This window comes from Hypanus sabinus, chromosome 2 (genome assembly GCF_030144855.1).
Source record: "Hypanus sabinus isolate sHypSab1 chromosome 2, sHypSab1.hap1, whole genome shotgun sequence".
Classification (NCBI taxonomy): domain Eukaryota; kingdom Metazoa; phylum Chordata; class Chondrichthyes; order Myliobatiformes; family Dasyatidae; genus Hypanus; species Hypanus sabinus.
Genome location: NC_082707.1, coordinates 167,636,932 through 167,652,664, shown reverse-complemented (window position 1 = coordinate 167,652,664; position 15,733 = coordinate 167,636,932). Strand labels below are relative to the sequence as shown.

At 46.9% G+C, this 15,733-nt stretch overlaps 1 long non-coding RNA gene across 1 annotated transcript in view; it reads left to right on the top strand.

Moving 5' to 3' along the window:
• Positions 1-5,086: 5,086 nt before the first annotated feature.
• LOC132405618 (uncharacterized) overlaps positions 5,087-15,733 on the top strand; it is a 55,767-nt gene continuing 45,120 nt past the window's right edge. The window contains exon 1 of the long non-coding RNA XR_009515931.1: positions 5,087-5,346. This is a non-coding gene — a long non-coding RNA (uncharacterized LOC132405618). The remainder of the gene's footprint in view (positions 5,347-15,733) is intronic.

Sequence of the window (15,733 nt, the reverse complement as noted above, 5' to 3'; positions counted from 1 at the left end):
ACTCCTCCACCCTGAGGGTGGCCTAATCATGGCACAAGATCACACGTCAGAATGGGAATGGGAATCAGAATTAAAATGTTTAGCCACGGTAAGTCCTGATTGTGGTGGATGGTGCGAAGGTGCTTGGCAAAGTGGTCCCCAATTCATGATGGGTCTCACCACTGAAGAGGAGGGCACATTGGGAGCACCAGGCACAATAGATGGTCCCAGCAGATTTGCACCTGGATGGACTGTTTGGGGCCCTGAATGGAGGTGAGGGAGGAGATGTGTCAGCAGGCAACCCTAATCACTACAGTTTGGCAACATGATATCCACTTTGATCACTTTGCACTAAAATGGATAGCATTTTTGATTCTAATTGCATTCTTGTAAAAATTTTTCATGTTTTATATTTAATTTATGCTTTTCTTATGAACATTGCTTGTAAGACCATCAGATATAGGAGCAGAATTAGGCCATTTGCCTGGAGTCTGCTCTGCCATTTCATCATGCCTGATCCATTTTTCCTCTCAGCCCCAGTCTTCTGCCTGCCCCCCTATCCCTTCATGCCTAATTTATCAAGCTCTGCCTTAAATATACTTAAAGACTTGGACTCCACAGCTGCCTGTGGTGATGAATTCCACAGATTCACCATTGTCTGGCTAAAGAAATACCTCCTCATCTCTGTTCTAAAAGGGCACCCCTCGCTTCTGAGGCTGAGTCCTCTGGTCTTAGACTCTCCCACCATTGGAAACATCCACTCTATCAAGGCCTTTCACCATTTGATAGATTTCAATTAGGTCACCCCTCATCTAACTTCCAGTGAATACAGGTCCAGCACCATCAAATGCTCTTCATATGACAAGTTAATTAACCCTGAAATCAATGTTGTGAACCTCCTTTGAGCCCTCCCCAGTCTCAGCACATCCTTTCTAAGATAAGGGGCCCAGAACTGTACACAATACTCCAAGTCAGGCCCCACCGGTGCTTTATAAAGTCCCACATTACATTTTTGCTTTTTAATTCTAAACCTCTTGACATGACTGTTAACATTGCATTTACCTCTCTCACCACAGACTCAACCTGCAAGTTAACATTTTGGGAATCCTGCACAAGAGATTCTTGCACCTCAAATTTTTGTAATTTCTCTCCATTTAGAAAATGGTCAGTCTTTCATTTCTTTTGCCAAAGTGCATGACCATATACTTCTCGACGCTGTATTCTATCTGCCACTTCTTTGCTCATTCTCATAATCTGTCTTAGTTCTTCTGTAGCCTCCCTATTTCTACTTCCTCAAAACTACCTATCTTCATATCATCTGCAAACTTTTCAACAAAGACATCAATTTCATTATCCAGTCATTGACATATAATGTAAAAAGAATCAGTCCCAACATAGACCCCAGTGGAACACCGCTAGTCACTGGCAGCCATCCTGAGCAGGCTCCCTTTATTCCCACTCTCTGCCTCCTGCCAATCAGCCACTGCTTTATCTATGGTAGAATCTTTCCTGTAATACCATGGGCTCATAGCTTGTTAAGCAGCCTCATGTGTGGCACCTTGTCAAAGGCCTTCTGAAAATCCAAGTACACAACATCAACCAATTCTCCTTTAAATATTCTGCTTGTTAGTTCTTCAAAGAATTCCAACAGATTTGTCAAGCAATATTTATCCTTAAGGAAACCATTATTTTATCATGTGCCTACAAGTACCCTGAAACCTCATCCTTAACAATCGACTCCAACATCTTCCATCCACTGAGGTCAGACTAACTGGCTGATAGTTTCCTTTCTTTTACCACTCTAACTTCTTGAAGAGCAGAGTGACATTAGCAATTTTTGATTCTTCCAGAACTATTCCAAAAGCTTGTGATTCTTGAAAGATCATTAATATTGCCTCCACAATCTCTTCAGCCACCTCTCTTAGAACTGTGGGGTGTTCACCATCTGTTCCAGCTGACTCATCTACCTTCAGACCTTTCAGTTTTCCAAGAACCTTCTCTCTAGTTATGGTAACCACACACTTCATGTCCCCTGACACCTGGAACTTCCACCATACTGCTAGTGTCTCCCACAAATGCAAAATACTTATTCAGTTTGTCTGCCATTTTCTTGTACCCTATTACTACCTCTCCAGCATAATTTTCCGCCATCCAATATCCATTCTCATCTCTCCTTTACATTCTATGTATCTGAAGAAACTTTTGGTATCCTCTTTAATATTATTGGCTAACTTCCTTTTGTATTCCATCTTTACCTTCTTAATAATTTTTTAGTTGCCTTCTGTTGGTTTTTAAAAGCTTCCCAATCCCCAAACTTCCCTCTAATTGTTGCCCTATTTTATGCCCTCTCCTTGACTTCCCTTATTAGCCTTGGTTGTGTCATCTTTCTTTCAGAATACTTCTTCCTCCTTAGGATGTGTACATCCTGTGCCATCCGAATTGCTTTTAGAAATTCCAGCATTGTTGCTCTGCCTCCATCCTGCCAGTCTTGCTTTTCAATCAATTTTGTTCAACTCCTCTCATGTCTCTGTAATTTCCTTCACTCCACCATATTTCTGATACGTCTGACCTTAGCTTCTCTTTCTCAAATTTCAGGGTGAATTTAATCACAATATGTTCACTTTCCCCTTAGGGTTCTTTTACCTTAAGCTCTCTAATCAATTCTGATTCATTGCCCAACATCCAATCCAGGATAGCTGCTCTTAAAAAGCCATCTGGTAGGCATTCTAGAAGAGGCACTCCCCATCTTGGAATGCCACACCAACCTGATTTTCCCGATCTGCCTGCATGTTGAAATCCCCCATGACTATTGCCCTTTTGGCTTGCATTTTCTATCTCCTGTTGTAACCTGCAGACCACATTCTTTCTCCTGTTTGGGAATCCGTATATAACTCCCATCAGGGTCTTTTTACCCTTGCAGTTCCTTAGCTCTACCCGCAAAGATTCAACACCTATGTCACCTCTTTCTAAAGATTTACTTTCATTTTTTACCAACAGAGCCAGGCCACCCCTCTGCCTTCTTGCAATATAATGTGTGCCTCGGACATTAAGCTCCTAGCTATAATCTTCTTTTAGCCACGATTTAGTGATGCCTACAATATCATACTTGCTAATTTGTAACTGCGCTACAAGTTCATCTATGTCATTCCTTCTACTGTGCACTTTCAAGCATAACACCTTCAGTCCTGTATTCACCCTTTTCGATTTTATCTGCCTTTTACATTGCAACTTGCAATTCATCCTGTTGACTGCAATTTTGCCCTATCGTCAGTCTCTCCTTGCTAAGACTCTCGTTACACATTGCCTCTGTTTGTAAACCATCTACCTCGTCCTCAGCACTGTCACTCTGGTTCCCATCCCAATGGCAAATTAGTTTAAACCCACCCGAACGACTCGAGCCAACCTGCCTGCAAGGATATTGATCTTCCTCAAGTTCTGACCAATCAGCAAGAGGGATTCATTAGAAGGGGCCAATAAGAATAATCCTAGTGCAAGCGGAGTGGCCATTCTTGTGAGTGTGCCAATGTTTGGAGCGACTGGCTCATCAGGCTTAGGCAAGATCAGGTTTGAGTGAGGTAAATTGTCTTGTGAGTTACTCTCTTTCTCTCTGTATTTGTTCATTCTTCATCTGTTAGGGCGTAATAGATTAGTAGGAATGGCTCCAGGGGCAGAATGTTCTATACTGTGTGTGGGATGTGGTAAGTCTGGGTCTCCTGGATAAACACATCCGATCCAGCTCCTGAGAGAACATATTAAGGAACTGGAGCTGCAGCTCGATGACCTTCAACTCATATGGGAGACTGAGGAGGTGATAGACAGGAGCTACAGGGAGGTTGCAGGAGACAGGAAAATGGATGACTGTCAGGAGAAAGAGGGTAAATGTACAGCCAGTGCAGAGTACACCTGTGACCTTTTCCCTCAATAGTAAGTATATAACTTCAGATACTATTGAGGGCAATGACCTACCGGAGGGAGCACAGTGACCAGAAGGGCAGAGTGGTGAAGTGTTGATAGGGGATTCCTCAGTCAGAGGAACAAAGACGAGCTTCTGTGGGCACAATAGAGACACCCAGATGGTATGTTGCCTCCCTGGTGCCATGATCAGGGATGTCTGGGATTGTGTCCATGCCATTCTCAAGAGCAAGGGTGAGCAGCCAGAAGTCTTGGTACTTCTGAAATAAAGATTAGCTTTATTTGTCAAATGTACATGAAAGCATGCAGTGAAATGTGTCATTTGCGTCAAATCAAATTGATGAGGATTGAAATGGGCAATTGGTTTTGGAAGATGGGAGAACGTACAAACTCCTTACAGAGAGCAGTGGGAATTGAATCCCACTCTTACAGTTGGCGTTGTAAAGTGATGCGCTAACCGCGAGTATCGAAGTATTGCAAGTTGAGTCAGTGGTGAGGAAGGCAAATGCCACGTTAGCATTTATTTCAAGAGGTCTAGAATACAAGGGATGTGATGCTGAGGCTTTATTAGGCACTGGTAAGGCCTCACCTTGAGTATTGTGAACAATTTTGGGCCCCTCATCTTAGAAAAGATGTGCTGACATTAGAGAGGGCCCAGAGGAGGTTCACAAGGATGATTCCAGGAATTAAAAGGTTATCATATGAGGAACGTTTGATGGCTCTGGGTCTGTACTTGCTGGAATTCAGAAGGAAGAGGCAGGATCTCATTGATACCTTTTGAATGTTGAAAGGATGTTTCCCATGGTGTGAGAGTCTAGGACAAAAGGGCACATCCTCAGGATAGAGGGGCATCTTTTCAAAACAGAGATGCAGAGAAATTTCTTTAGCCAAGGGTGATGAATTTGTCGAATTTGTTGCCACATGCAGTTGTGGAGGCCAAGTCATTGGGTGTATTTAAGGCAGAGATTGATAGGTTCTTGATTGAACATGGCATCAAAGGTTACGGGGAGAAGGCTGGGAACTGGTGTTGAGGAGGAGATGGTAAAGAGGGATCAGCCATGATTGAATGGCAGAGCAGACTCGATGGGCCAGATGGTTTAAATCTGCTCCTATGTCTTATGGTTTTACTGCTGAACCAAGAACCAGTGTTAGTGAGTCATGGGATGCTGTGTGAAAGGAAATATGGGTATTTTCTTCAGAACATTTCTAGTTAAGAAAGTAATTGATAGTTGACTTACCTATTCTGTAGTTATGTACAGTGATCGCTATGCTTCTGAAGGAACAACAGATGAACATAATTCTGATCTACAAAGAGAAGAGATTTGGACAGTGTGTTTATCTCAGCTAGGTAAGGAACGATGATAATCCCTCAACATCCCCGGGCCTAGGATGGGGAGCAAGAACCGTAAGAGACTGGTTTGTCCAGATCCTAGCTGTGAGTAGAGACCTCTGCTGGTAAGTGAATGTGTACGGACACAGCATCACCTCTTATTGGATAGCTTACATGGGATTACCAAGGAATTATGATTACTCGTCTGCTTTTCAACTACCATGACCAACAGACAACAAGAAGGATATGGAGAAAAAAGATTCCTGGCAATTCCAGTCCAAGAAAAAGTTATCAGAATACAACCTGTCTTAGTAGTGGTGACCATGAAAACTAGTGGATTGTTATTTAACCCTATCTAAGGTTCACTGTTGTCTTTCAGCAAAGTAAGTTTGCTGTCATACAAGGATTTGTCTGTATGTGACTCCAGACACCCCCATGTGGTTATGTCTTAAACTTTTAAATCTGCCCTAAATATGCTTTATACGTGCTTCTGGGGATGAATGAAACTGGTTGGACCACATGGAATTAACCTGAGCACTAAATCCAAACACCACAAAGTCAGGGAAATTGAGCTGTTGGTCACAGAATGATGGGAACATCCTGCTGGTCTCTGAGTCATAACCACCTGCTGATATGGTGATAGGGACAGGGTGATGACAGGGTGATAGGGTCAGGGTGATAACAGGGTGATAGGTTCTGGGTGACGACAGGGTGATAGGTTCAGGGTGAATACAGAGTGATAGGGTCAAGATGATGACAGGGTGATAGGGTCAGGGTGATGACAGGGTGATAGGTTCAGGGTGATGACGGGGTGATAGGTTCAGGGTGATGACAGGGTGATAGGGTCAGGGTGATGAGAGGGTGATAGGTTCAGGGTGATGACAGGGTGATAGGGTCAGGGTGATGACAGGGTGATGACAGGGTGATAGGTTCAGGGTGATAGGGTCAGGGTGATGACAGGATGATAAGGTCTGGGTGATGACGGGGTGATAGGGTCAGGGTGACGACAGGGTGATAGGTTCAGGGTGATGACAGGGTGATAGGGTCAGGGTGATGACAGGCTGATAGGTTCTGGGTGACGACAGGGTGATAGGTTCTGGGTGACGACAGGGTGATAGGGTCAGGGTGATGACAGGGTGATAGGTTCAGGGTGATGACGGGGTGATAGGTTCAGGGTGATGACAGGGTGATAGGGTCAGGGTGATGACAGGGTGATAGGTTCAGGGTGATGACAGGGTGATAGGGTCTGGGTGATGACAGGGTGATAGGTTCAGGGTGATGACAGGGTGATAGGTTCTGGGTGATGACGGGGTGATTGGTTCTGGGTGACGACACGGTGATAGGTTCTGGGTGACGACACGGTGATAGGTTCTGGGTGACGACACGGTGATAGGTTCTGGGTAACGACAGGGTGATAGGGTCAGGGTGATGACGGGGTGATTGGTTCTGGGTGATGACGGGGTGATTGGTTCTGGGTGATGACGGGGTGATAGGGTCAGGGTGATGACAGGGTGATAGGTTCAGGGTGATGACAGGGTGATAGGGTCAGGGTGATGACAGGGTGATAGGTTCAGGGTGATGACGGGGTGATAGGTTCAGGGTGATGACAGGGTGATAGGTTCAGGGTGATGACAGGGTGATAGGGTCAGGGTGATAACAGGGTGATAGGTTCTGGGTGACGACAGGGTGATAGGTTCAGGGTGAATACAGAGTGATAGGGTCAAGATGATGACAGGGTGATAGGGTCAGGGTGATGACAGGGTGATAGGTTCAGGGTGATGACGGGGTGATAGGTTCAGGGTGATGACAGGGTGATAGGGTCAGGGTGATGAGAGGGTGATAGGTTCAGGGTGATGACAGGGTGATAGGGTCAGGGTGATGACAGGGTGATGACAGGGTGATAGGTTCAGGGTGATAGGGTCAGGGTGATGACAGGATGATAAGGTCTGGGTGATGACGGGGTGATAGGGTCAGGGTGACGACAGGGTGATAGGTTCAGGGTGATGACAGGGTGATAGGGTCAGGGTGATGACAGGCTGATAGGTTCTGGGTGACGACAGGGTGATAGGTTCTGGGTGACGACAGGGTGATAGGGTCAGGGTGATGACAGGGTGATAGGTTCAGGGTGATGACGGGGTGATAGGTTCAGGGTGATGACAGGGTGATAGGGTCAGGGTGATGACAGGGTGATAGGTTCAGGGTGATGACAGGGTGATAGGGTCTGGGTGATGACAGGGTGATAGGTTCAGGGTGATGACAGGGTGATAGGTTCTGGGTGATGACGGGGTGATTGGTTCTGGGTGACGACACGGTGATAGGTTCTGGGTGACGACACGGTGATAGGTTCTGGGTGACGACACGGTGATAGGTTCTGGGTAACGACAGGGTGATAGGGTCAGGGTGATGACGGGGTGATTGGTTCTGGGTGATGACGGGGTGATTGGTTCTGGGTGATGACGGGGTGATAGGGTCAGGGTGATGACAGGGTGATAGGTTCAGGGTGATGACAGGGTGATAGGGTCAGGGTGATGACAGGGTGATAGGTTCAGGGTGATGACGGGGTGATAGGTTCAGGGTGATGACAGGGTGATAGGTTCAGGGTGATGACAGGGTGATAGGGTCAGGGTGATGACAGGGTGATAGGTTCAGGGTGATGACGGGGTGATAGGTTCAGGGTGATGACAGGGTGATAGGTTCAGGGTGATGACAGGGTGATAGGTTCAGGGTGATGACAGGGTGATAGGTTCTGGGTGATGACGGGGTGATAGGTTCAGGGTGATGACGGGGTGATAGGTTCAGGGTGATGACGGGGTGATAGGTTCAGGGTGATGACGGGGTGATAGGGTCAGGGTGATGACAGGGTGATAGGGTCAGGGTGATGACAGGGTGATAGGTTCAGGGTGATGACGGGGTGATAGGTTCTGGGTGACGACACGGTGATAGGTTCTGGGTGACGACAGGGTGATAGGGTCAGGGTGATGACAGGGTGATAGGGTCAGGGTGATGACAGGGTGATAGGTTCTGGGTGACGACAGGGTGATAGGTTCTGGGTGATGACGGGGTGATAGGTTCTGGGTGATGACGGGGTGATTGGTTCTGGGTGATGACGGGGTGATTGGTTCTGGGTGACGACACGGTGATAGGTTCTGGGTGACGACAGGGTGATAGGTTCTGGGTGATAGGGTCAGGGTGATGACAGGATGATAAGGTCTGGGTGATGACGGGGTGATAGGGTCAGGGTGACGACAGGGTGATAGGTTCAGGGTGATGACAGGGTGATAGGGTCAGGGTGATGACAGGGTGATGACAGGGTGATAGGTTCAGGGTGATAGGGTCAGGGTGATGACAGGATGATAAGGTCTGGGTGATGACGGGGTGATAGGGTCAGGGTGACGACAGGGTGATAGGTTCAGGGTGATGACAGGGTGATAGGGTCAGGATGATGACAGGGTGATAAGGTCAGGGTGATGACGGTGATAGGTTCAGGGTGATGACAGGGTGATAGGGTCAGGGTGATGACAGGCTGATAGGTTCTGGGTGACGACAGGGTGATAGGTTCTGGGTGACGACAGGGTGATAGGGTCAGGGTGATGACAGGGTGATAAGGTCAGGGTGATGACGGTGATAGGTTCAGGGTGATGACAGGGTGATAGGGTCAGGGTGATGACAGGCTGATAGGTTCTGGGTGACGACAGGGTGATAGGTTCTGGGTGACGACAGGGTGATAGGGTCAGGGTGATGACAGGGTGATAGGGTCAGGGTGATGACAGGGTGATAGGTTCAGGGTGATGACAGGGTGATAGGGTCTGGGTGATGACGGGGTGATAGGTTCAGGGTGATGACAGGGTGATAGGTTCTGGGTGATGACGGGGTGATTGGTTCTGGGTGACGACACGGTGATAGGTTCTGGGTGACGACACGGTGATAGGTTCTGGGTGACGACACGGTGATAGGTTCTGGGTAACGACAGGGTGATAGGGTCAGGGTGATGACGGGGTGATTGGTTCTGGGTGATGACGGGGTGATTGGTTCTGGGTGATGACGGGGTGATAGGTTCAGGGTGATGACGGGGTGATAGGGTCAGGGTGATGACAGGGTGATAGGTTCAGGGTGATGACAGGGTGATAGGGTCAGGGTGATGACAGGGTGATAGGTTCAGGGTGATGACGGGGTGATAGGTTCAGGGTGATGACGGGGTGATAGGTTCAGGGTGATGACAGGGTGATAGGTTCAGGGTGATGACAGGGTGATAGGTTCAGGGTGATGACGGGGTGATAGGTTCTGGGTGACAACACGGTGATAGGTTCTGGGTGACGACAGGGTGATAGGGTCAGGGTGATGACAGGGTGATAGGGTCAGGGTGATGACAGGGTGATAGGTTCTGGGTGACGACAGGGTGATAGGTTCTGGGTGATGACGGGGTGATAGGTTCTGGGTGATGACGGGGTGATTGGTTCTGGGTGATGACGGGGTGATTGGTTCTGGGTGACGACACGGTGATAGGTTCTGGGTGACGACAGGGTGATAGGTTCTGGGTAACGACAGGGTGATAGGTTCTGGGTGATGATGGGGTGATTGGTTCTGGGTGATGACGGGGTGATAGGGTCTGGGTGATGACAGGGAGATAAGGTCAGGGTGATAACAGGGTGATGACGGGGTGATAGGTTCTGGGTGACGACAGGGTGACGACAGGGTGATAGGGTCAGGGTGATGACAGGGTGATAGGGTCAGGGTGATGACAGGGTGATAGGTTCTGGGTGACGACAGGGTGATAGGTTCTGGGTGATGACGGGGTAATTGGTTCTGGGTGATGACGGGGTGATAGGTTCAGGGTGATGACAGGGTGATAGGTTCAGGGTGATGACAGGGTGATAGGTTCTGGGTGATGACAGGGTGATAGGGTCAGGGTGATAACAGGGTGATGACGGGGTGATAGGTTCTGGGTGACGACAGGGTGATGACAGGGTGATAGGTTCTGGGTGATGACAGGGAGATAGGTTCAGGGTGATGACGGGGTGATAGGTTCTGGGTGATGACAGGGTGATAGGGTCAGGGTGATGACAGGGAGATAGGTTCTGGGTGATGACAGGGTGATGACAGGGTGATAGGTTCTGGGTGATGACAGGGTGATAGGTTCTGGGTGATGACAGGGAGATAAGGTCAGGGTGATGACAGGGTGATAGGTTCTGGGTGATGACAGGGTGATAGGTTCTGGGTGATGACAGGGTGATAGGTTCTGGGTGATGACGGGGTGATAGGGTCAGGATGATGACAGGGTGATAGGTTCAGGGTGATGACAGGGTGATAGGGTCAGGGTGATGACAGGGTGATGACAGGGTGATAGGTTCAGGGTGATAGGGTCAGGGTGATGACAGGATGATAAGGTCTGGGTGATGACGGGGTGATAGGGTCAGGGTGATGACAGGGTGATAGGTTCAGGGTGATGACAGGGTGATAGGGTCAGGGTGATGACAGGGTGATAGGTTCAGGGTGATGACAGGGTGATAGGGTCAGGATGATGACAGGGTGATAGGGTCAGGGTGATGACGGGGTGATAGGGTCAGGATGATGACGGGGTGATAGGGTCAGGATGATGACGGGGTGATAGGGTCAGGATGATGACAGGGTGATAGGGTCAGGATGATGACGGGGTGATAGGGTCAGGATGATGACAGGGTGATAGGGTCAGGGTGATGACAGGATGATAGGGTCAGGGTGATGAGAGGGTGATAGGGTCAGGGTGATGACAGGGTGATAGGTTCAGGGTGATGACAGGGTGATAGGGTCAGGGTGATGACAGGGTGATGACAGGGTGATAGGTTCAGGGTGATAGGGTCAGGGTGACGACAGGGTGATAAGGTCAGGGTGATGACAGGGTGATAGGGTCAGGGTGATGACAGGATGATAGGGTCTGGGTGATGACGGGGTGATAGGGTCAGGATGATGACAGGGTGATAGGTTCAGGGTGATGACAGGGTGATAGGGTCAGGGTGATGACAGGGTGATGACAGGGTGATAGGTTCAGGGTGATGACAGGGTGATAGGTTCAGGGTGATGACAGGGTGATAGGGTCAGGGTGATGACAGGGTGATAGGTTCAGGGTGATGACAGGGTGATAGGTTCTGGGTGACGACAGGGTGATAAGGTCAGGGTGATGACAGGGTGATAGGTTCAGGGTGAATACAGAGTGATAGGGTCAAGATGATGACAGGGTGATAGGGTCAGGGTGATGACAGGGTGATAGGTTCAGGGTGATGACAGGGAGATAGGTTCTGGGTGACGACAGGGTGATAAGGTCAGGGTGATGACAGGGTGATAGGTTCAGGGTGAATACAGAGTGATAGGGTCAAGATGATGACAGGGTGATAGGGTCAGGGTGATGACAGGGTGATAGGGTCAGGGTGATGACAGGTATGAAGTACTGGCCCTGAAAAAGCCCCACGATGAGTGATAATCATAGACCTTAACTAGAGGTGATTCCAAGCTCTCGACTCCAGTGCATCAGACCTGGTAATAATAAAATGGAAAAATTGAAACAAAGGGTTAACATTCAATCATAAAATAGCAGCTGATACAGCAACTGTTTTTAAAGTTCAAAGTTCAAAGTAAATTTATTATCGAAATACATACGTGTTGCCATATACAGTCCTACCTGGAGATACATTTCCTTGCAAGTAGTTACAGGAAAAAGAAATGCAGTAAAATTTCACAGCAACCTACACAAAGACCAATGTGGAAATGAAGAAAGCTGTGCAAATAAAAATGATACTGAGAGAATGAGTTGTAAAGAGTCCTAGGTCATAGAATCAGTTCAGAGTACTCGTGCCCATGCTGATTCAGGAGCAGGGTAATAACTGTTCCTGACCCTGCTGGTGTGGGCCCAAATGCTTCTAACCTCCTACACGATGGTTGTAGCAAAAAGAGGGCAAGGCCTGGATGTTGGGGATCTTTGATGATGGATGCTGTTTTCTTGTGGCAGTGTTCCATGTAAATATACCCAATGGTGGGGAGGGATTTGACAGACTGGTATCCACCACTTTCTGTAGATTTTTCCAATCCTGAGCATTGGTGTTTCCATGCCAGGATCTGATGCAAGCAGTTAGGATACTCTCCACTGTGCATCTATACAAGTTTGTCAAAATTTTTGGTCACTGGCAAACTACTAAGAAAGCAGAGAGTAGAGGTATTGTATTGCCTTCTTTGCACTGACATTTATATGCTGGTGAAGGGTCTCGGCCCGAAACGTTGGCTACTCTTTTCTCACGGATGCTGCCTGACCTGCTGAGTTCTTCCAGTGTTGTGTATGTATTCTTTGATCCACAGCATCTGCAGATGTATTTTTGACCTTTGTAAAGAAGCCTGGTCACCAAATCTTCAGAATAAAGAGATTTTTGTCTAACATATTACAAAACTATAAGGCCAATCCTATCTCTCTTAATAACTATGGCCTTCCATTCCAAACAACATCCTTGTGAATCTCATCTGCACTCTCTCTATTGCTACCCAATCGTTCCTATTGAACTTAGTTAAGAAGGCCCAGGGGATGCTAGGCTTCATTAACAGGGTGATTGAGTTCAAGAGTAGAGAGGTCATGTTGCAACTCTACAAATCTCTGGTGAGACTGCACTTAGAGTATTGTGTTCAATTCTGGTCACCGCATTATAGGAAGGATGTGGAAGCTATGGGGAGGGTGCAGAGGAGATTTACCAGGATGTTGCCTGGTTTGGAGAACAAGTCATATGAAGCAAGGTTAGCAGAGCTGGGACTTTTCTCTTTGGAGCGTAGAAGAATGAGAGGGGACTTGATAGAGGTCTACAAGATTATGAGAGGCATAAATAGGGTGGATAGTTAGTACCTGTTTCCCAGGGCACCAATAGGAAACACCAGAGGGCATATGTACCAAATTAAGGGAGGGAAGTTTAGGGGAGACATCAGGGGTAAGTTTTTTTACACAGAGGGTTGTGAGTGCCTGGAATGACTTGCCAGGGATGGTGGTGGAGGCTAAAACATTAGGGGTATTTAAGAGCCTCTTGGACAGGCACATGGATGAAAGAAAAATAGAGGGTTATTGGGTAGTGTGGGTTTAGTACTTTTTTTTAAGGATTATATGGGTCGGCACAACATGGAGGGCTGAAGGGCCTGTACTGTGCTGAAATGTTCTATCATTCTATGGTTCTAACTGTACACAATAGTCCAAATGTAGCCCAGTGAATGTTTCATACAGCTGTAATATAATGTCCCAACTCTTATTCTCAATGTTTCAGCCGAGAAAGGTCAGAATATGCCTTCTTCATTACCCTATCCACCTGTGTCACCACTTTTAGAGAAATATGAACTTTCACCCTAAGGTCTCTTTACATAACAACACTTTTAGGGTCTTTGCTATTTATTGTGTATGCCCTAACACCATCTGACCTCACGCTTGTCTGAATTAAGTTCCATTTACCATTGTATGCCTTAGCTTTCCAACTATTCTCTGTCCCTCAGTATTCCTGGACAATCTTCTTTACTATCGATAATAGTACCAATCTTTGTCACATCAGCAAACTTACTAATCTTACCGCTATGAATCGGATACTTCTTATCTAAGTCATGTATATATATGACAAACAACAGTGGTCTCAGCACTAACCCCTGTGGCACACCAGTGGTCACAAACTTCCGATTAGAATAGCATCCCTCTACCACATGCTCAGCCTCTCCACAACAAGCTGCTTTTGCAGTTTGTCAGCCCACCTTGGATCCCGTGCGTTTTAACCTTCTGGATCAACCAACTATGCAGGACCTTGTCAAAAGTTTTGCTAATGTCCACATCAACCATGTCTACCAGCCTCCCTTCATCAGCTCTCTCACATTTATTGAGAAGGTCAGCTCCTGGATGAGAGGTTTGCACAGCTCTCAGGCCAGACGGAACAACGAAGTCCGCAGAGGATTGCCACTTTTCCCGTGAGGTGGTTTTCCACTTTGACCTCTTGTAACTTTCTTAGTCACCAGACTTGATTGCCTCTGGGGATTGATGGTTGATGGTCCAACTGAAGACGTCTGATCAGTGGGGTCCCCACTCAGTGTTGGGACCTCTGTTGTTCATTGTTAATAACCATAAGGCATAGGAACAGAATTCGACTATTTGGCCCATCAAGTCTTCTCCACCATTCCATTATGGCTGATTTATTATCCTTCTCCACCCCATTCTCCTGCCTCCTCCCCATAATCTTTCCAGAATCTTTCTCTAGGCTGTTTCCAATGGCAGCACATTTTTTCTTAGATAAGAGGCTCAAAGTTGCTCACAATACTCCAAGTGCGGTTTGACCAATGCTTTATAAAGTCTCAGCATTGCATCATTGCTTTTATATCTTAGATCTTTTGAAATGACAGCTAACATTGCATTTGCTTTCCTCACCACCGACTCAAGCTGCAGGTTAACCTTTAAGGGATCATGCATGAGGATTCCCAAGTCCCTTTGCATGTCTGATTTTTGAATTTTCTCATTTAGAAAATAGTCTATGCCTTTATTCCCTACACTAACTGCCACTTCTTTGTCCATTCCCCCGACTTGTCTGTCCTTCTGTAGACTCCCTGCTTCCTCAACAATGCCTGTCCCTTCACCTACTTTCGTATCATCCACAAACTTAGCCTCAAAACCATCAATTCCGTTACCTAAATCATTGACATATAACATGCAAGGAAATGGTCCGAATACTGACTTCTGCAGAACACCACCAGTCACTAACAGCTAACCAGAAAAGGTCCCCTTTATTCCCGCTCTTTGCCTCCTGCCAGTCTAGTTATGTAAATGATTTGGATACGAGTATACATGTCACTATTAACAAGTTTGCAAATGACACAAAATTAGGGGGCCTTGTTCACCGTGAAGCAGATTACAACAAATCAGGAAGAGGCTACGATCAGTTAGAGAGTTGAACTGAAGAACGGCAAACGGATTTCAACTTGGTTGAGTGTGAGGTAATGTAATACGGACAGTCAAATGAGGGTAAGACTTATACAGTTAATGACAAAGCATTGACAAGAGTGGAACAGAGGGACTTGGGAGCACCAGTGAAAGTGGCCGTATAAGTGAACAGGGTGACGAAGTTGGTTTTTAGTCTATTGTCCTTTATTAGTCAGAGCACCAAATGTAGCAGCAGAGACATTATGTTGCGGCTTAATGTCATTGGTGAGCCTCACTTGAAGTATTGTGTATAGTTTCGGTCACTTTGTTATGGGATAGACATTGTCAAGCTGGAAAAGGTGCGGAAGAGATTTACAAGGATGCTGCCTGGACTAGTGTTATGGGGAGAAGTTGGTCACAGAGGATCTTTATTCCCTGTAGCATAAAAGAAGGAGGGATGACCTCACAGAAGTTTATAAGATCATGAGGACTATGGATAAGGTGGCCATTCATACCTTTTGCCCTGATTTGGGTGGGAGTCCAGAACAGGACGACACCAATACAAGATAAGAAAGTAGAGATTTAAAAGAGACCTGAGAAGTCACTTCTTGATACAGAAAGTA